This window comes from Henckelia pumila, chromosome 4 (genome assembly GCF_033568475.1).
Source record: "Henckelia pumila isolate YLH828 chromosome 4, ASM3356847v2, whole genome shotgun sequence".
In the NCBI taxonomy this organism is placed as follows: Eukaryota; Viridiplantae; Streptophyta; class Magnoliopsida; order Lamiales; family Gesneriaceae; genus Henckelia; species Henckelia pumila.
Genome location: NC_133123.1, coordinates 77,029,717 through 77,054,486, shown reverse-complemented (window position 1 = coordinate 77,054,486; position 24,770 = coordinate 77,029,717).

Genomic DNA, 24,770 nt, shown 5'->3' with positions numbered 1-24,770 from the left:
TTAGTTCAACAAAGCGGCCAAATGTGTATATATTATGTTTTTAAAAATTAATATAGGGCGTGGCCCACCTTCGCCCTATGGTGGGTCCGCCCCTAATTATATATATATATAGATTTGATATTATGAGAAACTGTTTGTGAGCACTCATGCGCACCCAATCCATGTGGCAGCCATATCACGTTTCTTTATTAAATAATAATAATAAAATATTAAAATTAACTTTACCAACACAACAGCTTAATTTCACTCGTGTTCGCTCGTCTCTCTTGAAAATCTTCACCGTTGTCCCTGCTGCTGCTCCCATAGCCAACTGCTTCGGTCGACAACAGCCACTTCACTCGTCTCATTTCCCAATTTAAGATTCTGTAGCGCTCGCTTTCACTCTTCTCTTTCGAAATTACTCTCCTTAAATTTTAAGTGATAGTCGACGTTGCCGTCGTGGTGGCAGCCAGGTAATTTTTTTAATCTTTTTCTTTTGTTTTTGATCTAATTGTTTAGCTTCCCCAATTTCGGAACTCTATTTCTATTTCTATTTCATATGGTTTTGCACTTTGTTGTTTCGGATTCGGGCTACTAAAGCCACTTGGGATTTTTTATTTTTTTTAAAAAATATAAAAAACACAAGAAACAAGACAGATTTTCCAAATAGGAGAAGCTATACGATTGAGTAAAAAAAATTACCTAGATGCCAAGAGAACGGCGTGGACGACGGCTGCAACAGAGATGGCAGTGGTGGCCACTTAAAATTAGAAGAATGTCATATCACACAGGCGCAACCTGGCACCTCAAGCCTTAGTAAGGCGCATCCTCATTGCTTCCAGGATAAATTCTCCCGTTTGCGCCTCATAAAAAGCCGGGACTGAACTAATTTACGAGAGAAGGTTCAATCTTCAACCTGCTCATGGCTAGATCGAAGAATTTCTCTAAAGACGAGTGAAGAGTTCTAGAATCTGAAATTGAGCGCGAGAGAGACGAGTGAAAGCGGCTGTTGTCAGCGGGTGCGGTGGGGGTTGGCGGCAGCGACAACGATTTTCTCAAATTTGAGTAAAGAATTTCAAGAGAGACGAAAGAAATGAGGAGAATCAGAAATTGGTGTGAGAAGAGTCCTTGCGCATTCTCAATTTTAATATTTTATTATTATTATTATTATTATTTAATAAAGAAACGTGACATGGCTGCCACATGGATTGGGTGCACATGAGTGCTCACAAATAGTTTCTCATAATATCAAATATATATATATATATATATATATATATATATATCGTACTTGTATCCTGACAGATCTAATATGAAGACATTAGATTTTTTGGCAAAGAAAATAAAGTTCCTTTGATTGATATTGAAGTACTATGTATACAACCAATTTGACATTAGACATAGACTCACAAACTTTAAATTAAAATACCAAAAACAAGATGACTCTTAAATATTCCAAGAAACTAAATTAATAAAAGAAATATCTAGAAAGTGATTCTGATTTATTCCAACAATGCCTCCCTTAAATCAGATTTTCTCTTGACTCCCAAATCTGCAACATTTTTTGAAAAAACGAGTACTCCAAGAGATTTTGTGAAAACATCAGCAATTTGTTCATTCGTCGCTTCGACAATACTCCACTTTTATTTCTCCTTCATTAACAAGTTCCCTCAAGAAATGAAAATGAAGACAAATGTGCTTCGTTTTTTCATGTAGAATAGGATATATACTTTGTGTAGTGACCCGACCCGGATCACCTACTAACCAAAACTTAGATATGCAATAAATAAATTAGCAAAAACTTAATAAAAAATACTGCAAAAATTAAACCAAAATGCTAAACCTACAAAATACAACCGATAGATTAAAACCCAGGGCAACAGAATAATACAACCCAATCCAATAAAGCTACTCCAACAACCAAGTAGAAAAATGTGGAAGGGCTGAAAGTAACCCTCAAATTTAACTCCAAGGAAACGTTCACTTGTTGACTGAACCACCGCCACCATGCAGCCGCCGGATTCCGGCCGGACAACTCCAGTCCTCCCCTTGACTCCCTTGGGCGACCCCACCCCCAAAATTTCAGATCAAACGTACAACGTTTGCCCAGCCAATTTGAAGGCCAAAGTCGCGCCGCCACCTGTCGCCTCACCGATCTGCCCCTTGTCGGATTCCATGGCCATTTCCGGCGAATACCCATACATAAATTTGATTCCCCTATCTCAGACGAATATTTTGCAACCAGTCCCTCTCTCTAATTCACAGCCGTTCGAATTTAATTTTGGTTCAATGTCTGCGCACGACCAAACCCAAGATCCGACAACCTTTTCCTTCAATCCGCCTCCTCCACAGCTCCGATCGGAAAATTGGACCCAGGGTTCTCATCCTCACTCCATGGGTCGTTGATTGCCTCAATCCATTTTGCAAAATCCGACCAAACATTCATATCAATTTTCCCCCAATTCACCGAGTTCCCAACCGAGTCAGGGCCTTTCGCCGGCCGGTTCTCGCCACTTCGATCCCAGTTCCAGGACCCCCACCAACCCAAAAACCTTTGGCACCTCCCAGTTCCCATCGTCCCGAGTCAACTCGGCCGAGTCACCATGTCCAGCCAACCCGGCTCGAAGGCCTGCCCAGACCGCCCCGATCCAGACAATTCCTCATGTCTATTTTCGTGCTAGTTTGGATACTATCTCTCCCGGGGCTTGTAAAGTCTCATTTTATGATATCTCAGACTCGTTGGAACAGATTCCATTACCCTCTGTCGAGAACGGAGCTCCGGGCATCCTATTCCCGGAAGAGGTAATATCTGCGTGGGCTCATCCTTTTAAATTTTTCTTATTGGTAAAATCATTGGGAATAGGGGTTAACCCCTAATAATATTATCACTGCGTCTATCTCTTCCTTGGGTCTTGTCGCTCCTTTTAATATAAAATTCCTCCCTCGTGGTTACATGGTTCTTACTCTTACTGTGGAGGACGATTATACTAAATTCTGGAACAACGGTGTCCTCACTATTGACACTTTTGCCATTTGCTTTTCCAAGTGGACACCGGAGTTCAAATTCGAAGCTGAATCTCCTATTGCTTCTATCTGGGTTCGTCTCCCGGACCTCCCTCTTCATCTTTATAACAAAAGTTCTCTTTATGCTATTGCTCGTTGCTTGGGCAATCCTGTCAAAATTGATGTTGTTACAGAAGAGGGATCTCGTGGCTCCTTTGCCCATCTTTGTGTAGAACTTGATGTTACTAAGGAGCGTCCTTCGTATCTCTGGGTTGGTTGGGGTGATCATCGACACTCAATTGAAGTAGTTTATGAGAAAATTCATTTCTTTTGCTTGGACTGCAAAGTCCTTGGACACTCTTCTGATCATTGCTATCGCCATGGGAAGAATCCCAGGCCTGCCAAGAATCGGACCCAAGGGGCGGCTGGCCCTCTTCTGCACCGGTCCCTTCTTCGGACCCCTGTTCTAGTCTAAATCCTGAAGGCTCGGCATGGACCATAAAAAAGAAGCGAAATCGGCCTGCTAAGCATAAAGTATCGGTCAAAACTCTTGCTGTTAATAATCAGTGACCCTCTTTCCAAACTTGCTGATTCTGAATCACCTGAATTTTCCACCCAGGGTGATACTCTAATTCCTTATCCTATCTCCTCTGATGAGGGCAGGGAACGTGCACCGAAGGATTGCAAGTGTGCTTTAACTCAAGAGCACTCTCGTGCCTTAATTCCTTTCTCTTCCTGTGGTCACAGTGCTCGTCTTTCCTCTTCCGTGCCCTCCCTCTTGAAACCCTGCCCTAGTAATAAATTGTCTTCTTCTATGAAGTCATATTCTTTTACTTCGGATCAGGATATTTCCACCAGTCTCAGACATCTCTTTGAGATTTTGGGCCATCCGATGTCCGAACATGTCACTACGATGGTCGATCCCTCCATCCCAGATCCTTTCATGGACTTTCGTAACTCTGCCTTAGGTGATGAGCGGGATTTTGGCTCTAAAACTGAGGATTCTGCAATGACTGATTCCACTCTTAAGCGCAAGGAAGGTCATCCTTCTTGGCAGGACCCTTTGCGTCATCCTTGATGTGAAATTTGGTGCAAAGGAATTCCTTGAGAGCGGCAATAACATGATCATCATTTCCAGCGATGATCATGTCATCTACATAGATGAACACAACTGTGAATGAGTTACCCGAAGCTTTGTTGAAAAGAGAATAGTCAGCCTTGGATTGGTGAAAACCACATTGCTGAATAGCGGTAGAGATTTTCTGAAACCAGCTGCGAGATGCTTGTTTAAGTTCGTAGAGAGATTTATTGAGTCGACATACAAGAGAAGATGTTGTCTCCCCCTGTCGACGAAGCCCAAGAGGGAGTTGCATATAAACTTCCTCATGTAAATCACCATGAAGGAAAGAATTTTGAACGTCCATTTGGTGAAGGGACCAATTTCGAACAACAACTATAGCAAGTATGCAACTAATCATAGTTAACTTGGCAACAGGAGCAAATGTTTATTTGTAATCAATTCCTTCACGTTGATTGAAGCCTTTTGCCACCAAGCGTGCTTTATATCTTTCAGCTGTACCATCAGAGTTATACTTAATTTTGTACACCCATTTGCATCCAATGGGGCGATGACCGAACGGAAGAGTAGTCAATGTCCAAGTTTGATTTTGTTCAAGGGCAAGTAATTATGCATCCATAGCCTCTTTCCATTTTGGATCCAGCATTGCCTGTTCATATGTCATAGGTTCCACAAGAGTAGTGATAGTACAAATAAAACGTCGGCATGTAGGTGAGAGTTGTGCATAAGAAATGTACCGAGACAAAGGATGTCGCGTGCCGATCGAGGAATTTTATGCACTGGGAGCAACCATGGTCAAGTGATAAAGGGTAAAATCTCAAAGTTTGACACTTGGTTGCGTCATGCACTCAAAACGACGAAGAGTTGGTTCGATGATTGTATCAGTGATGAGATTTTCATATGTGGCAGACTCAAAAGATGGGGCTGGTCTTGAAGAAGATAAATGATGATCCTCGTTTTGTGTGTTAGTTACCCCGGTAGGAATGGAATCATCGGAGGCATGTGACATAGGTAGAACGATTTCATCTTCTTGCTCGACTAGAGATATGAGGACCTCGGTTTTAATCATTAATTAAGAATAGATCATTCAATAAGCAAGATTAAGCCAACAAAATAAAAGAGCAATTAAAAAAATAAAATAATCCAAAACATTTGGCGACGCAAAATCTTACATTTGGCGACGCAAAATCAAGCAGCGAAAAGAACTTTTTTTAAAAAAAAATTTGAACCTCTCGCGCGGGCGTGCCCCTTCGGTGGCGCAGGCACGCGAGGAGTTCGAATTTTAGCAAACCAAGCACCCAGGGGTGGTGCGGGCGCTCCTCATGTCGCGCGGGCGCGCTGCCCCTTCGACCTGCACTGAAAACACTCCCAAAAAGCAAAACTAAAGCTCGGGAAAGTGCAAAACCATAGACCAACTTAATCATAAACATGCATTGATATACCAAACTGTCAAAATACAATACATGGAGTTCTAGAGTTGTATAATAATCAATCTAGTAGAACATGCATCTCTTCTAAGTTCTACAATCAAAATACAACAAGTACAACCGAGTTTGAATACAAAGTTCGACTTCTAAAACCAAGTCCTCACTTCTATCATTCCAACTCGATCTAGTCAAGCAGCTTCTGACTCGAACCTGCCCCACCTGTTTCCAAGTACACACACAAAACAAGACAACAGCCGGATAAATCCGGTGAGAATACAATTCCCAGTAAAAGAGACAAAACATGCATATCAAATAATATATCGAACGCGATATATGAAACAACCAAACAAGAAATTCCAATAGCATGTCAATAACTCCAAATCAAAATGCATAAAATGCAATGCATTTCTTTAAAACTAGGATTATCAAGTCTGGATAATCACAATGTAAAAGTTCTTCTTCTATCATTTGGGATCCCGAGGACAAAATATCACCAACACACCGACTCTCTCGATCGAGATGGACGATGCATATTTTACTCCTCTAGACTCTGGGCGCCTATAGAGAGTGTTTCAAGACAATTGGTAAAAAAATCTGCTAACCAATGTCACTCAACTATAGTCCACAGAACATCTAACTCCTCTGGGCCTCTCTTGCCCGCAAAACAAAGGTAATTGGTTCAATATGAATGAAAGTGCAAATCAAACAACAAAAAACATAAACTTCAAGTAACATGCAAGTATGTGATTTTACCTAGGACACTCGAATCAATCCGGATTCGAGTTAATCGTCCTATTCCATTCCAAAGTCATCTTTTACCTCTTCTTTGATTGGCGTAGCTTCAATCCAGACAAGCTACGAGCACAAAAGGCTCAATCAAAATATCACTCGATACAAGTCAAGGAAATAGAGTAACCTCGATACCAAACCTTGATCCATTCTTCAACGATTCGAATTCTGTCAATTTCGGACTCCAAGATCTGCAACTGAATCTGAAGGAGATATAAAATAATTCCAAAGTCAATCCATCCAATTCAAACCATTCAAACTCAATTCCAACTCCTAAATCCAAAATCTCATCAATATAAACGATTGATATTCCAAAACTCAAATTGGCGGCACAACGGCTATAACTGATCAAACCGGAAATACAGACAGTAGTACAGCATCTCAAACAACTCATATCAATGCTAAAACCACAATAAAGGTTCAAACCCAACAAATCTCAAAACTCAATTTTTAGAATAAACTTCCAAAATTCCTAACAATTCCGAACGACGTCCTAATTCAAAACCGACTGGGAATAAACGATCAGAACTCTGCCAAGAACGACATACTCACAACTCAATCAATTCTAACAACATCCAAAAAATAGAACGAATCTGATTGGAGAAATACTTACGATATAATGGAGCTCTCGCTACCGTGATCGCTAATCTGTCTTCAGAATGAAATTCTATCGGACGGATCAAGCTCGGACTGAAATCCCAAAGCTTGGAAGCTCACGATGGTTCTTCAATGGAGGAGGAGACGGCTTGGAGGAGATGAGGAGGGAATGGACCAAGTCAAACAAGTGAAGATATTATATAAAATCCATTATTTGCGTTTTAGTTCGTGAAAAATCCGAAATTTGCAAAAAGAACCCTGATCAAAATCAAGTCGGCTCTTGAACTCTGAAATCTCTGATTATCTCAAATAAAATCAATTAAAATAAATTCGGGGCGTTACAATTCTCCCCCTCTAAGAAGAAATTTGTCCTCGAAATCAAACACTGTTCCAACATCCTCGGATAGCATCTCAACTCAGACTGATTGGTAGCTCTGCGACAACACCTGTCAAATGCTCCCAATTCTATTTTGAACAAATAAACGAACCGAAATCAGATCTCTCTCTCAGCTACTCGCTGTGGACAGTTCAGATTATCTGTAGTAATACTTCAAACCTCCTTCTGCATCTGTTCCGAAAAGATCAATTTCTCAATCCTCTGAATATCTGTCTGCCATCTGAAAGAATACTGAATAACTGCAAAGTGCCAATCTCAAGATACTCTGTTTTCTCCGAAACATCTGGCATAACAGAAACAATTACTCACCACATACAATCTCGGCACTGAACTGAAACTCGAACTGCTAACCCAATATGAATTTCTTCAACGAATTCTCATATCTACTACAAACTCAAAATCAAAACTGTATCAATCGTCAATCAAAGAGAATACCAATAGTAGATAAAATAAGAACGGATCTACACTCCAACCAGAAGTGAAGAAATCACCGGTCAAGAGAATAATTGTAGTAGATAAAAAAAGAATAAATCTTCCGGTTAAACTAACTGATCTCATAAGATTTGGTTCAAAAAAAAGTGCATTCTCTGGAGATAGCTGAGAAATCGGCTCCACGACGATAAGAATCTCTCGAAGAATCTGTTATAGAACTCATAATCTTCCACTCTCCGGTACAGACATGATAAGATCAATAAGAATTCTAAATTCATCTAATACCTCTGATAGATTCAGTTCAAAGGATCTATAACACTGAAGACGAGTTTACAATTCAAACGGTACTACAACAAAATCAAAGCGGCCATACCTCATTCCAAATCCAGTCTTCCATACCTTTTTCTTACTAACTCTCAGCTGATGATGACTGATCTCAAGTCGTTGCTGAATCTAACCTCATAAATCAGAGGCAAACCCAAAATCTTATCTGGAAAATACCAGCAAACTCTCTAAACACTGGTTTATCAACCAATTTGGGCTAGATTCTATGACATCATCTGCATACAAAGAGAATTTCTCCGTGCTATTCTGAAATCAAGCAGTCATACGACAGACAATAGCAACTACGGAATGTAAAAGCTCAAAAGGCAGAGGATGCATCATAGTAATATCCTCAGTTAAGAAATAAGGAGCGTAACAGAACTTTCAGAATAAGAGAATAAAATCATACTCAACGGTTACCTGCTGTGTCATCATCGGGTGCAGCCCAAGTCTGCGGATCCTCGTTGAGAGTAAGATTCAACTTCTGTTGAATCGGAGGTTGATTCATGATCGAAGATCCTCTAAGTCAATTCTGGTGCGACGGCTGAAATGAGTGAACCACACGAGCTTGTCTCTGCCGCTGAACCATTGGTCTAAAATAATTCCCCGACTGAGATCCCATGGTATAACGTTGAGGACATTTCCTAGAAAAGTGTCCTGGGAGATGGCAGATATTGCAACATCCAGAAATTCCAAGACAATGCTCACTGAGGTGTTGACCTCCACAATTATTGCAAGATACATCGGAAGGTCCTGAACTATGTCCGGAACCAGATTGTTTCGATCCGCTGGAGCTAGAAGAACTACTCCCATACTTCGTGAATGACTGTCCTCTCGGTTGCAAAAGACCCCTAGTGGTACTTCCTCTGTACACGGTCGATTTCTGGAACGGAATTTGCCTAAGAAATTCATCTTTAAACAAACTCCACAAAACAACCAAGCCTTGATTCTCTAATGCCTTCTTCCTAGAAATCCACCAGCTTTTGGCAGTCCCTTGCAGTTGGTACATAACTAACCAAATTCTACGGTCATCGTTGTATTCCAGATAATCAAATAGCTGGTCGATTTCTTCTAACCAATTTACACATTCCACTGCACTCTCTGTACTCCTCAGGGTGGGGGTTGAAAGGTCTGGAACCTCATCAACAAGTCTTCCATCGGCGTCTGTGTAACGTCCATTCTTAAGTCGTAGAACAACCTCGTTCAATCGAATTTCGATGCGGAAAGTTTCCTGTTCAAAAATTCATCGAGGAACACATATATCAAATTCGAGAGCATTAGGACACAAACATCTCAATCTCAATCTCAATCATCTCGTGTCCATAATCTCTATTCAACAAATTTCTTCTATCTCTGAAATATTCAATTGCAATTGAGAACAATTACAGTTTATATTCCAAATAATTCATGCTTTACAATTTAAATCACAAAATCATGCAATTCAAATAATCTTCAGATAATAAAGCATGCTCGCATGGTATTTAAATAAGTCCATTACATAATTCAAACACATGCGAGAACTCAATTCATGCGGACTCGATCTACCCCGCTCACTCTAATTCAACCAAGAACTTATCGCTCTGATACCACTTAATGTGAGGACCTTGGTTCTAATCATCTAATTAAGAATAGATCATTCAATAAGCAAGATTAAGCCAACAAAATAAAAGAGCAATTAAAAAAATCAAATAATCCAAAACATTTGGCGACGCAAAATATTACATTTGGCGACGCAAAATCACGTCGCGAAAAGAATTTTTTTTTTAAAATTCGAACCTCTCACGCGGGCGCGCCCTTTCGGTGGCGCATGCGCATGAGGAGTTCTAATTTTAGCAAACCAAGCGCCCAGGGGTGGCGCGGGCGCTCCTCATGTCACGCGGGCGCGCTGCCCCTTCGACCTACACTGAAAAAAACTCCCAAAAAGAAAAACTAATGCTCGGGAAAGTGCAAAACCATAGACCAACTTAATCATAAACATGCATTGATATACCAAACTGTCAAAATACAATACATGAAGTTCTAGAGTTGTATAATAATCAATCTAGTAGAACATGCATCACTTTTAAGTTCTACAATCAAAATACAACAAGTACAACCGAGTTCAAATACAAAGTTCGACTTCTAAAATCAAGTCCTCACTTCTATCATTCCAACTCGATCTAGTCATGCAGCTTCTGACTCGAACCTGCCCCACCTGTTGCCAAGTACACATACAAAACAAGTCAACAGCCGGATAAATCTGGTGAGAATACAATTCCCAGTAAAATAGACAAAACATGCATATCAAATAATATATCGAACGCGATATATGAAACAACCAAACAAGAAATTCCAATATCATGTCAATAACTCCAAATCAAAATGCATAAAATGCAATGCATTTCTTTAAAAATAGGATTATCAAGTCTGGATAATCACAAGATAAAAGTTTTTCTTCTCTTATTTGGGATCCCGAGGACAAAATATCACCAACACACCGACTCTCCCGATCAAGGTGGACGATGCATATTTTACTCCTCTAGACTCTGGGCGCCTATAAAGAGTGTTTCTCGACAATTGGTAAAAAAATCTGCTAACCAATGTCACTCAACTATAGTCCACAGAACATCTAACTCCTCTGGACCTCTCTTGCCTGCAAAACAATGGTAATTGGCTCAATATGAATGCAAGTGCAAATCAAACAACAAAAAACATAAACTTCAAGTAGCATGCAAGTATGTGATTTTCCCTAGGACACTCGAATCAATCCGGATTCGAGTTAATCATCCTATTCCATTCCAAAGTCATCTTTTACCTCTTCTTTGATTGGTGTAGCTGCAATTCGGACAAGCTACAAGCACAAAAGGCTCAATCAAAACATCACTCGATACAAGTTAAGGAAATAGAGTAACCTCGATATCAAACCTTGATCAATTCTTCAACGATTCGAATTCTGTCAATTCCGGACTCCAAGATCTGCAACTGAATCTGAAAGGAGATATAAAAGAATTCCAAAGTCAATCCATCTAATTCAAACCATTCAAACTCAATTCCAACTCCTAAATCCAAAATCTCATCAATATAAACGATTGATATTCCAAAACTCAAACTGGCGGCATAACGGCTATAACTAATCAAATCGGAAATACAGACAGTAGTACATCATCTCAAACAACTCATATCAATGCTAAAACCACAATAAAGGTTCAAACCCAACAAATCTCAAAACTCAATTTTTAGAATAAACTTCCAAAATTCCTAACAATTCCGAACGACGTCCTAATTCAAAACCGATTGAGAATAAATTAACGATCAAAACTCTACCAAGAACGACATACTCGCAACTCAATTGATTCTAACAACATCCAAAAAATAGAACGAATTTGATCGGAGAAATACTTACGATATAACGGAGCTCTCGCTACCGTGATCGCTAATCTTCCTTCAGAATGAAATTCTATCGGACGGATCGAGCTCGGACTGAAATCCCAAAGCTTGGAAGCTCACGATGGTTCTTTAATGGAGGAGGAGACGGTTTGGAGGAGATGAGGAGGTAATGGACCAAGTCAACCAAGTCAAGATATTATATAAAATCCACTATTTGCGTTTTAGTCCCTGAAAAATCCAAAATTTGCAAAAAAGACCCTGATCAAAATCAAGACGGCTCTTGAACTCTGAAATCTCTGATTATCTCAAATAAAATCAATTAAGATAAATTCGGGGCGTTACAGGAGAGCTGGTGTGAAAAGGGAATATATGTTCATGGAAGATGACATTTCGTGATGAAATGTTTTTTCCAGTTTCAAGATCATAAACTCGATATCCTTTTTGACCATGAAGGTAACCCACAAAAATTCAACAGCGAGCTTTTTTATCAAATTTGTTTTGGGGAAGTATATTGGTAGCATAAAAAAGACACCCAAAGACTCGAAGGTGATGATATGTGGGAAACTTGTTATGAAGCATTTGGTATGGTGATTTATGTGAAAGAACGGGTGTGGGTAAACGGTTGATTAAATAACGCTCTATTTGAACACTTTCCCCCCAAAATTTTAAAGGCAAACTCGATTGAAAACGAAGAGCTCTTCCTACATTTAAAAGGTGCCGGTGTTTTCTTTCAACCACCCCATTTTCTTGGGATGTGGAAGGACAAGAGTGATGATAATTGATTCCCTTAGCAGCAAGAGATTCTTTCATGTACAATATTTTTGTACCATTGTCTGTTCAAATGGTTTTAATGTGACATTTGAATTGTGTCTCCACCCAAGAAATAAAGGATTGTAATATCCCTTGTGTTTCAGATTTAAAACTCATGAGATGTATCCATGTATATCTAGCAAAATCATCAAAAATTGTAAAAAATAACTAGCTCCAGAATTGGATTTTATTCGATGTGGTCCCCAAATATCACAATGTATCAAATCAAATGGCGCCTTAGAAGAAATTAAACTAGATGGGAAAGGTAAACGAGTTTGTTTTGCTAAGGGACAAATCTCACAAACATGAGTGTAATCAAGGTAAATTTCAGGGTTACTTTTTGTAAGAGCTTGGATGGGTCCATATGATGGATGCCTGAAACGCTGATGCCAAAGGTTGGACTATTTGTGAACAGCATAAGCTAAGGCTGGACTTTGGGCGCTCGTTAAGTAATAGAGACCGTTATGTTGCTTGTTCAGGCCAATCGTCTTCCTCGTAGCAGCGTCTTGTACAACACAAAAATCAGAAGAAAAATGTCACTGTACAGTGCAATCCTTGTGTCAATATGCTAACCGATAGTAAATTAACTCGAAATTGTGAAACTTTGAGAACTTCATCGAGTTTAATATTCGGTGTTATTTGTAGTGAACCGATGTACTCGATATGTGTTTGGTCACCATTTGGCATACTGATGGTAGTTGTTTTGGGAACACTTGTTACTTCTAACAATTCTGCGGATGAGGTTACATGATCTGTAGCTCCACTATCAAGGATCCAACGCAAGTTTGAGTGAGAAGCATTTGTCATGTATTTAGATAAATTTGTGATGGTACCTGTGATGTTGGCAAAGTGTTGTGAGTTAACATTATTGTTTTGGTGAATAATAGCCATCAACTGATTGTATTCCTCAGTTGTGAATTTTGGCGGATTATCGGTCGAAGCCTTGGTTGTTTCTGTCTTAGAATTGTTCGCTTGATGCTTGAGACGACCTTAACTCTCTAAATATAAATAATAAACAAAGAATTGTGGAATTTTAAAAAAAAATTGCCATGACTCGATTTAAAATATTAAAAGCCCAACTGACACACTCAGCAAAACGTAACCAAATAAAATAACACCTCATAAAATCCAAATACATAATCGTAGAATCTAGAAAAAGAGGAATAAATCCCACATAGTTGCGGAACAAACATTGTTAAGATTACATGCCAAATATTCTAAAGCAGGGAAAGCACATCCTGCATATAACGAAGCTCTCGCTACCGTGATCACTAATCTGCCTTCAGAATGAAATTCTATCGGACGGATCGAGCTCGGACTGAAATCCCAAAGCTTGGAAGCTCACGATGGTTCTTCAATGGAGGAGGAGACGGCTTGGAGGAGATGAGGAGGGAATGGACCAAGTCAACCAAGTCAAGATATTATATAAAATCCATTATTTGCGTTTTAGTCCTTGAAAAATCCAAAATTTGCAAAAAGGACCCTGATCAAAATCAAGTCGGCTCTTGAACTCTGAAATCTCTTATTATCTCAAATAAAATCAATTAAGATAAATTTGGGACGTTACAGGAGAGCTGGTGTGAAAAGGGAATATATGTTCATGGAAGATGACATTGCTTGATGAAATTTTTTTTCCAGTTTCAAGATCATAAACTCGATATCCTTTTTGACCATGAGGGTAACCCACAAAAATGCAACAGGGAGCTCTTTTATCAAATTTGTGTTGGGGCAGTATATTGGTATCATAAAAAAGACACCCAAAGACTCGAAGGTGATGATATGTGGGAAACTTGTTATGAAGCATTTGGTATGGTGATTTATGTGAAAGAACGGGTGTGGGTAAACGGTTGATTAAATAACATTTTGTTTGAACACTTTCTGAAGGGGATCGGTTAACTCGTGCCCGGAAACGCAGCGAAAATATAAAATTTTTAACAAAAGAGATCCGAGCACTTGTGTAGTATTCAAAAACTCAAACAACCATAGGGTGTTTAGAATTTTACCTATCAATCTCAAAGATTGATTTATGGCTCCAACCAAGTTGATAAACAACTAGGCTCTTGAAAAAGGATAGACACAATCTACAAGCTTCCAAGAGCACACCTTGCTCAAAATGGATTCAACACTTCGAGTCTCCGAATTAATTCCACAACTAGATGATCTAGATCCGCTCTAAATATGCACTAGAATATTTAGAGAATTTAACATTGAGATATCATTTTTATTCTCCCTCAAAAATGAAAGAAAAAAACTTGGAGAAAACCCTTGAGAAGTGTTCGGCCACTATGGTTAAAGTATGGAATGGAATTGTGTAATATGTATATATTATTCATAATAATATATTGATGGTCAAAGCAAACAACAGGTCATGCATGGGAAGTACAAGACAAGCATGGAAATTGTGCCACTCAACACAACCCTTCAAATTTCATCATACACACACATATATATATCATATATATATATATATATATATATATATATATATATATATATATATATATTCAAATGGTTTTTTGAACTTATTTTAATTAATTATTAAACCTAAACCCATTTAAGTTTAATCAATTAATCAAATTCAACTTGAACTCATTCAAGTACACTAGTAACAATAATTATATATAACACTATTTTATTTGAGCTCTACTAGACTCAATAGTGTTTAATTAATTCAACACTTGAATTAATATAATTATTTGTACATTAAAATGTCTACTAGTGTTAAATTAATTCAACACTTGAATTAATTAACTAAGTTCAAAATAATAGTTTAGAAAATCACCATTTTCATAAACTAATTATTTTAAGTCAACTTTTAATCTTGGAACACATTCACAAATTAAAAGTTACTTATTCCATTCATTCTCCAATTTAGAAGTCAAACTTCTAATTTATTTTACTTATAAAATCCTTTATAAGTTGTTCAACACATTGAACTTATTTTAATCTCAACGGGATCTAGAAAGCTAGTACTTGTGTGACCCTCAATGGTTCACTGATACAACTAGCAGTGGGTTCACATCTCCATGTGATTCGAAATCAACAAGTCCCTTATATGAGCATACCCTATATAGCTTCATTCTTATTGATCAACACATTGATAATAAGAACGTCAGAAAACTCAAGTTTGATAGTACCCAACCAGTCATGTAAACGTCTAGCAGCATCGCTTACATGACTCCCTAGGTATCAAATGATAGTGCCCGCAAGAACCAATAAATTATGGTTAGCGTACAGTACGGTCCCTTCAACTCATATATCCCGACCGATTCGACAACCATTGGTTTATCGAGAGTTGTCATTGAATCGATAACTATGTGTCATGCCGTAGTTTCATCGAAGGTGTAATTCAAGAAACCCCTTTCTTAATTACCACCTACTCTGATCAGAGATTTCAAGCTACGTATGCATGAGATTACATAGGATATCCATACCCGTAGGCAAGCGATGAATCCCCGACTACAATGCATTGACTCCTATATGTTTCGTCACAACACCCAACATTGCCACCTGATGACCCCAGATGAGTCGGTAAACAAGTCAAAGTGAAGCACTAGCATAAGTCTCCATGTTGTCCCGGGTCATAAGGACTAATGGTATACAACCATAAACTAGGACTTCTCCACTCGATAAGTGAGAACCACTTGAAAAATCCTTTAGGGAGGGTTGTTCAGTGCACTCTACAAGGAGCACCTTTTTGCATGCTTGTACATCTCCATGTCCCCTACCAATAAAACATGGTACTCACATCGCAAATACTAGTCTCAATCTCGAGCGGCCTTTATCCTTCTTTATGGTGGCTGAATCAACTAGGAATAGTTTAGAATATACAGTATTCCAAATATGAGTTTCATGATAGTCATCACATGACTATCTCATATTCTTTCTACTATTTGTATATTCAAGGGCTTTATCTATGCAGCTAGCATGGGTATATAGATAAAGATTTGCCAAATTAAATAATGTGAAATATTATTAAAATAAAGATTGTCATACAAGAGTTCTCACAAGGACCATTGGCCAACACATTGGCTCGACGGGCACCTACTCTAACAATCTCCCACTTGCACTAGAGACAACTACCCATATTCTTCAAACCCATTGATTCGCGATGCTTTTCGAACAATGGTCCTGGTAAAGACTTAGTAAGTGGATCAGCAACATTATCTGCGGAGGCGACTCTGTCTAACAAGACATCTCCTCGTTCCACAATTTCCCGGATGATGTAGTATTTTCTCAGTACATGTTTGGATTTCTGATGAGACCTTGGTTCTTTTGCCTAAGCAACGGCACCAGTGTTGTCGCAGTACACCGGGACTGGATTAACTCCATTAGGAATAACGCCCAACTCTTGGACGAAATTCCTAATCCAAACAGCTTCCTTTGCAGCATCGGATGCAGCAATATAGTCTGCCTCAGTGGTTGAATCCGCAGTGTTTTTTTGCTTGGAACTCTTCCAACAAACAAGCAGCACCATTGAGCATGAATATAAAACCGGAAGTTGACTTCGAATCATCAACATCGCTTTGGAAGCTAGAGTCGATATAGCCTTCCAATTTTAGTTCTCCACCCCCATAAACCAAGAAAATATTCTTAGTTCTTCTCAAATACTTGAGAATGTCTTTCACAGCTTTCCAATGTGAAAGACCAGGGTTCGATTGATATCTACTTGTAACACTTAGTGCAAAGGCCACGTCAGGACGTGTAGATATCATCGCATACATGATACTACCAATTGCAGATGCATATGGAATGCGTGTCATCGTCTCTATCTCTGCATCATTCTTGGGAGACATGGACTTGGATAGAGATACGCCATGACACATTGGTAGATGTCCTCTCTTAGACTCATCCATCGAGAACCTCTTCACGATGGTATCAATGTATGTGGACTGGGTGAGACCAAGCAATCTTTTCGATCTATCCCGATAGATTTGTATTCCCAATACAAAAGATGCTTCACCCAAATCCTTCATTGAGAACTTACTCGATAACCATACTTTAGTTGATTGCAACATTCCTATATCATTCCCAATGAGTAGAATGTCATCAACATAAAGTACCAGGAATGTCACAGCACTCCCACTGACCTTCTTATACACACATGGTTCCTTAGGATTCTTATTAAACCCAAACTCTTTGATTGTACCATCAAATCTGAGGTTCCAACTCCTAGATGCCTGTTTGAGACCATAAATAGATCTCTGAAGTTTGCATACTTTATGCTCACTTCTGATAGATGTGAACCCTTCAGGTTGAGACAAATAAATTTCTTCCTTAATATCTCCATTAAGAAAAGCTGTCTTCACATCCATCTGCCATATTTCATAGTCATACCATGCGGCAATGGCAAGCATTATCCTAATAGACTTGAACATTGCGACTGGAGAAAAAGTTTCTTCAAAGTCAACTCCTTGTCTTTGAGTATAACCTTTTGCTACCAATCAAGCCTTGAAGGTCACAACCTTCCCATCTGTCCCAAGCTTCCTCTTGTAAATCCATTTACACCCTATAGGAACAATTCCTTCAGGTGGATCCACAAGATTCCACACTTGGTTCGAATACATGGAATTCATCTCAGATTCCATTGCTTCAAGCCACTTGGATGAATCGGCATCAGATAACGCTTCCTTGAAGGTTCTTGGATCACATCCATGATCAGGCTCATCAAGGCCCTCTTCAAGAAGCAGACCATACCTCATAGGTGGTCTTGAGACCCTCTCGGATCTCCTAGGAACTTGTATCTCCTCTCTTGGCTGTTCGGGTGTGGGCTCTACAATCGTGGGTGTTTCTCGAACTTCCTCGAGTTCTATCATCTCCCATTTTCTATCCAATAGAAATTTCTTCTCCAAAAAGTTGGCATTCCTAGAAACAAACACCTTTGTTTCTTTGGGATGATAGAAATAATATCCAACCGAATTCCTTGGATATCCCACGAAGTAGCATAAAATGGATCGAGCATCCAATTTATCTCCCACTGTCTGCTTCACATAAGCAGGGCACCCCCATATTCTAAGATAAGAATACTTAGGAGGCTTTCCCATCCATATCTCATATGGTGTCTTATCAACTGCCTTTGAATGGACATTGTTCAACAACAGTGCCGCTGTATCAAGCGCATATCCCCAAAAGGATGGTGGCAACTCCGTGAACCCCATCATAGACCGAACCATGTCCATCAAAGTCCGGTTACGACGTTCCGAAACACCATTCAACTGAGGTGTACCAGGAGGAGTCCACTGTGAGAGAATCCCATTCTCCCTAAGATACTCTTGGAATTCAGTACTCAAGTACTCACCACCTCGATCCGATCGAAGTGCCTTGATGCTTCGTCCCAATTGTTTTTCTACTTCATTTCTGAATTCTTTGAACTTTTCAAAAGCTTCAGATTTGTATTTCATCAAATACACATACCCATACCTAGAGAAGTCATCAGTAAAGGTAATGAAGTAAGAATGTCCGTGCTTAGTGGTGATGCTAAGTGGACCACACATATCTGTATGGATCAAATCCAACAGTCCCTTGGCTCGCTCCACATGGTCCTTAAAGGGAATTTTGGTCATCTTTCCTTTTAGACAGAGTTCACAAGTAGTAAGAGAATTAATATCAGACATATCAAACATGCCTTCTCCCACTAGCTTGTTCATCCTTTTAAAAGATATATGACCTAATCGAGCATGCCATAAGTGTGCTGGATTTAGAGTATCTTGTTTTCTTTTGGATGTTGTTGATATCTCTTGGACATTGTACATAGGAATATCTTTCAATTTTAAATTATAGAGATCATTTTCCAATTGTCCTGTACCAATTAAACATTCATTCTTGTAAATATTGCAAACACCTTTGCCAAATAAATAATAATATCCATCTTTATCAAGCATAGAAATGGAAACAATATTTTTCACCAAATCTGGTACAAACAAAACATCTCTCAAACATAATTTAAAATCATTGTCCAACAATAAGTAAACATCTCCAATAGCTTTGGCAGCAACTCTTTCCCCATTGCCCATTCTCAAGAAGGTCTCACCATCCCTAAGTCTCCTACTTCTTGCCATCACCTGCAAATCATTATAGAGATGTGAGCCACAGCCGGTATCTAATACCCAAGAAGAAGAGTTAAGTGAAATGTTTACTTCAATGTAGAACATACCTTTTCCAGAACTATTCTGGTCAAGATATTCTTTGCAATTACGCTTCCAATGTCCAGGTTTCTTGCAGTGATGACATACGTCATTAGTCTTGTTAGCCTTAACTGGTGTGGCTACCACAACGGGACTCGGAGCTTGCCTCTTCAAGGGCACATTCTTTTTGGGAGCATGGAAAGAACGCTTCTTTCCCTTCCCACGTGGTCTATTCTTTGAACCAGATGAAGATCCCACATTAAGAACCGGCTTCTTTTTCTTGATTGTGGATTCAAATGTAACAAGCATGTTAACCAACTCCTCAAGGGTTGGATCTAACTTGTTCATGTTGAAATTCACCACAAAAGGATCAAATGAGCTAGGAAGTGACAAGAGCAACACGTCTGTGGTCAACTCAGTTGGTAGCACAAGGTCCATGATAACGAGTTTCTCCACGAGTCCAATCAACTTAGGCCATGCTCATGGACCAAAGCCCTATCTCGCATGCGCAAAGTGATTAGCTCCTTGACAATCGCATGTCGAAGTGGGCGTGTTTGTTTACCAAAAAGTTCTTTGAGATGCAAATGAATGTCAACAGCATGCTTTGCACTCTCAAAACATCGCTGAAGCTCATCATTCATAGAAGCCTGCATATAACACTTGGCTTTCAAGTCATGGTCACACCAATCCTTGTAAGTCTGTAGCTCCTCAGGGCTACAATCAGTCAGAGCCGTATCAGGGGGCGACTCATCAAGTATGTATGCAATCCTCTCCGAGTTCAAGACGATTTTCAGATTTCTTAGCCAATCGAGGTAATTTGGACCGGTCAGTAAATGTTTGTCGAGTATAGTAGATAGCGGATTGCGAATTGATGACATTGTCAAAAACTTGTACTGAAAAATAATAACAGATAAATGTCAATGACTATTTTAAAATATTTAATAAGATATAAAGTGTGGACTTTAACTTTATAAATATTTACTCCCACTGTTTTGACATTTTTACTACCCTCTAGTGAAAACGGGAAACTCCTTTCCTCAGTAGGTACATAAGGTCCAATTAGCCAATCATGATTCCGAATAATATCAGCCAATCATAATTCCTAAAACGTAGTTTCCAATTGCATCTCCATGCAACCCTTACGTAAACTTTTGTCTCACGCTTGATTAGGACCCAATAATATGACGTCGTTCATCTTTACGTGTCAAGCCTTACCCATCGATATCGAACCTTAATGAACGGTCGCCATGAGTTCCCCCAATAATATGAGCCGAAGTCATGGGAGTTCCACGTAGTTCATATCACCATGTCAATGGATGTCACAGCTTTCCGGCATCCAAGCCCCCCCAATAATATGAGCCGAGCATTGAATACGGGTAGCGTTCGTCATGCATCCATTGTCGATGGAAGACATGGAAATTATAAACAAATTTATAATTCCCCTTTTCGGGCTTGATATAAATTTTGAATCTAATTCAAAATGAGGGTTTTTAATTTTGAAAAGGTCTCATCATTAATTTTAAAGATTGCCATGTTTGATCGTATGTTTGCTGGATTCATGCAATTTTGTTATTATAAAATAATAACGCACATACTCATTATTTATAATATATCATGCATATATTATAAACAGTAAATTAACAAGGATGATCAATCGCCCCAAAACTATTCGGCCCGTGTGAGCCAAACACGGGCCTAGGTCCAATTCCTAGGGAATGCATGGGATGCAAATGCAACAATTACATAAGTTTCCAATATTTACATGTCTTGGATCTTCATAATTCATCATGGCCCACCATCTTCCAATCTTGAACTTCCACTATCAAATATTTTTCATTAAAAATATCCATGGCAAATAGGGATACATGTCATGGGGTGGGAACGGGCCATAAACCAAGCCCACTTTATAATTTGATAATTATTACAACCATACAACACAAAATATCCTAGCATACACCTAGCAAATTGGTCTTGGGCTTTTAATCATCCTTCATGCACAATATCACATATCATACATGAAAGAGTGGGTGCCCGGTTAGCCAACTTGTGGCTAAGGGCTTTTATGACTCTATGTAAAACAATATTTTGTTTAATATAATTTACACTTTTATAATGACATTGACTTTATCTTTCTTCATATTGTTATATTATGATATACTATTGTTGTTTTGATAAAGACCTTGAATATACTATAGTGTATGTAAGATGTGGTAGCACATGGGGATGACTATCATGAAACACATCTTATAGTCACTGTATATTCTAAACTGTTCCTAGTCAATTGAGCCGTCCGCAAATAAGGATAAGGATCGCTCGAGATTGAGACTAGCATTTGCGATGCCGAGTACCACGTTTCATTGGTATGGAACATAGAGATGTTCAAAGCATGCAAATGGATATTCATATGATGAATGATAGAACTACCCTATTTGGACTTTCCAAGTGGTTATCACTTATCGAATGGATAAAGTCCGCGGTTTTGGTTGTACACCATTAGTCCTTATTACTTAAAACATCATTGAGACTCTATATGCTAGTACTGTACTTTGACTCGTTTACCGACTCTATTGGGGTCATCAAGTGTCGGGATTGGGTACAGTTACGACACATACAGGAGTCGATGCTTTGTTGTCAAGGATTCACCACATACTTGCGAGTGTAGATATCCTATGCGATCTGAGAAGATATTAGTGTGGAAAATCTCTGGCCAGAGTACATGATGTGTTTTAGGTTAATGGGTTATCCTAGTAACACATGCGATGTCACTAATAGATCTCCAAGATGTTGTGCATAGTTATTGAATCTCGAACGACTCTCGATATACCAATGGTTGTTGATTCGATCGGGATATTTGGTTGAAGGGACCGTACTGTACGCTAACCAAAATCTACTGGTTCTTGCAGGCACTATCAGTAATACCTAGGGAATCATTGGGCGATGTTGCTAGGCGCTCTTACCATGATTCGATGGGTAAGTCGGAAATTGTTGTTCCGAGTCACAAGGAGTTGTGAGCCCACGGCTAGCTATATTCCTGAACCATTGAGGGTTACACAAGTAATGGATTACTAAAACCCCGTAGAGATAGTTAAATTTAAAGAGTTAAATTTAATGAATGAGAAGTTGGACTTCTTAACTAAAGGGAGTGGGATTTCCTAAAATGACATAGGGATGGGCATTTTTGGAAATCACTGAATTCGGATTCAGAAAAATTATCTTGACTCTAAAAGATGCAGAAATGGTTTTTGTGCACATTGGTGAAATCAGTTTATCAATCGGAGTCACGATGAATTTTATATTAATTTCTATAACAACGGGCTTGGCTTGTTGGGCTTAAGTTATGGATTGTGGGCTTTAAGGAGTTAGAGTTCTGATACAATTATAACTAGAAATTATCTATAAATACATGTAGTGGGTTCGAAAATTGAGGAGAATTCAATCATCAAATTTTCGAACACACACATATTATTTTCTAAGGGTTTTTCGAAAATCCTTGTCCCTTTCGGAGAAAATTCGGTCTTGTGATTTTTGTGAAAAATTACAATCCGGATTAACAGATCATATCTGTTTATTCTCTACGCAAACTTCTGATTGATTTTTAGTGCAGTCAATCAGAGGGTTTTGTTTTCTATTCGTGGACCTGATTGAAGAAACGTTCGTTCATCAGTTCCGGGGATATACAACAAGAGCAGATTAAATTCTGTTGGTGTCCATAATCTCGCTTCGAGATTTTAAGGTAAAATATTTAATAGTGATTATTTGTTTTACTTACACAATTTAATCGTAAAGTTTTGATACCCAGATATTGAATCGTTCCATATTAATAGAATAAATTTTTAAACTTCCGCTGCATCGGGTATCAATTCTAATTGATCTGAACACCGATTTCTATCAATACACCATCAATTAATTATCTCAATAATCAATTGATCAAATATTATATATCTTGTTCCAATTACTAACCACTACAATTATAAAATAAATTAACAAAATAAACAAACACCTTTGTTTACTTTCAAATTAATTTATTTATAATTGAATTTCTTGTAAATCACAATTTACTATAAATAATCAAAGTCACACTTTAACTATTTATTTTATGAGAAAAATCACATATTATAAAGTTTAATTTTTCATAAAAATCAACTATAATGTATTTAACAATTTAGGGCCTATGACACATGATATTCCAAAACACCTTTTGAAAAAACTCAAGTCGTCATAGTCGTCACCGAAACTCCGTCGCCGGATTCCGGCCAATTTTTTTTATTATTATTTATTAAAAAGTATGGGGCATCCCACGGCTGCCCCTAGGACCCCTTCGAGCAGCCGAAACCAAAAAAAATATTTTATAAAATTAGCCCCAAAATTGATAAATCTTGATTTTTTCATGCGGTTAGAAATTGACCTCAACATAATATCCAACAAATACTACACAAAAGAGTAACCTAGGCTCTGATACCACTGAAGGGGATCGGTTAACTCGTGCCCGGAAACGCAGCGGAAATATAAAATTTTTAACAAAAGAGATCCGAGCACTTGTGTAGTATTCAAAAACTCAAACAACCATAGGGTGTTTAGAATTTTACCTATCAATCTCAAAGATTGATTTATGGCTCCAACCAAGTTGATAAACAACTAGGCTCTTGAAAAAGGGCAGACACAATCTACAAGCTTCCAAGAGCACACCTTGCTCAAAATGGATTCAACACTTCGAGCCTCCGAATTAAGTCCACGACTAGACGATCTAGATCCGCTCTAAATATGCACTAGAATATTTAGAGAATTTAGCATTGAGATATCATTTTTATTCTCCCTCAAAAATGAAAGAAAAAAACTTGGAGAAAACCCTTGAGAAGTGTTCGGCCACTATGGTTAAAGTATGGAATGAAATTGTGTAATATGTATATATTATTCATAATAATATATTGATGGTCAAAGCAAACAATAGGCCATGCATGGGAAGTACAAGACATGCATGGAAATTGTGCCACTCAACACAACCCTTCAAATTCCATCATACACACACATATATATATATATATATATATATATATATATATATATATATATATATATATACACGCCTAATATATATATATATATATATATATATTCAAATGGTTTTTTGAACTTATTTTAATTAATTATTAAACCTAAACCCATTTAAGTTTAATCAATTAATCAAATTCAACTTGAACTCATTCAAGTATACTAGTAACAATAATTATATATAACACTATTTTATTTGAGCTCTACTAGACTCAATAGTGTTTAATTAATTCAACACTTGAATTAATATAATTATTTTTACATTAAAATGTCTACTAGTGTTAAATTAATTCAACACTTGAATTAATTAACTAAGTTCAAAATAATAGTTTAGAAAATCACCATTTTCATAAACTAATTATTTTAAGTCAACTTTTAATCTTGAAACACATTCA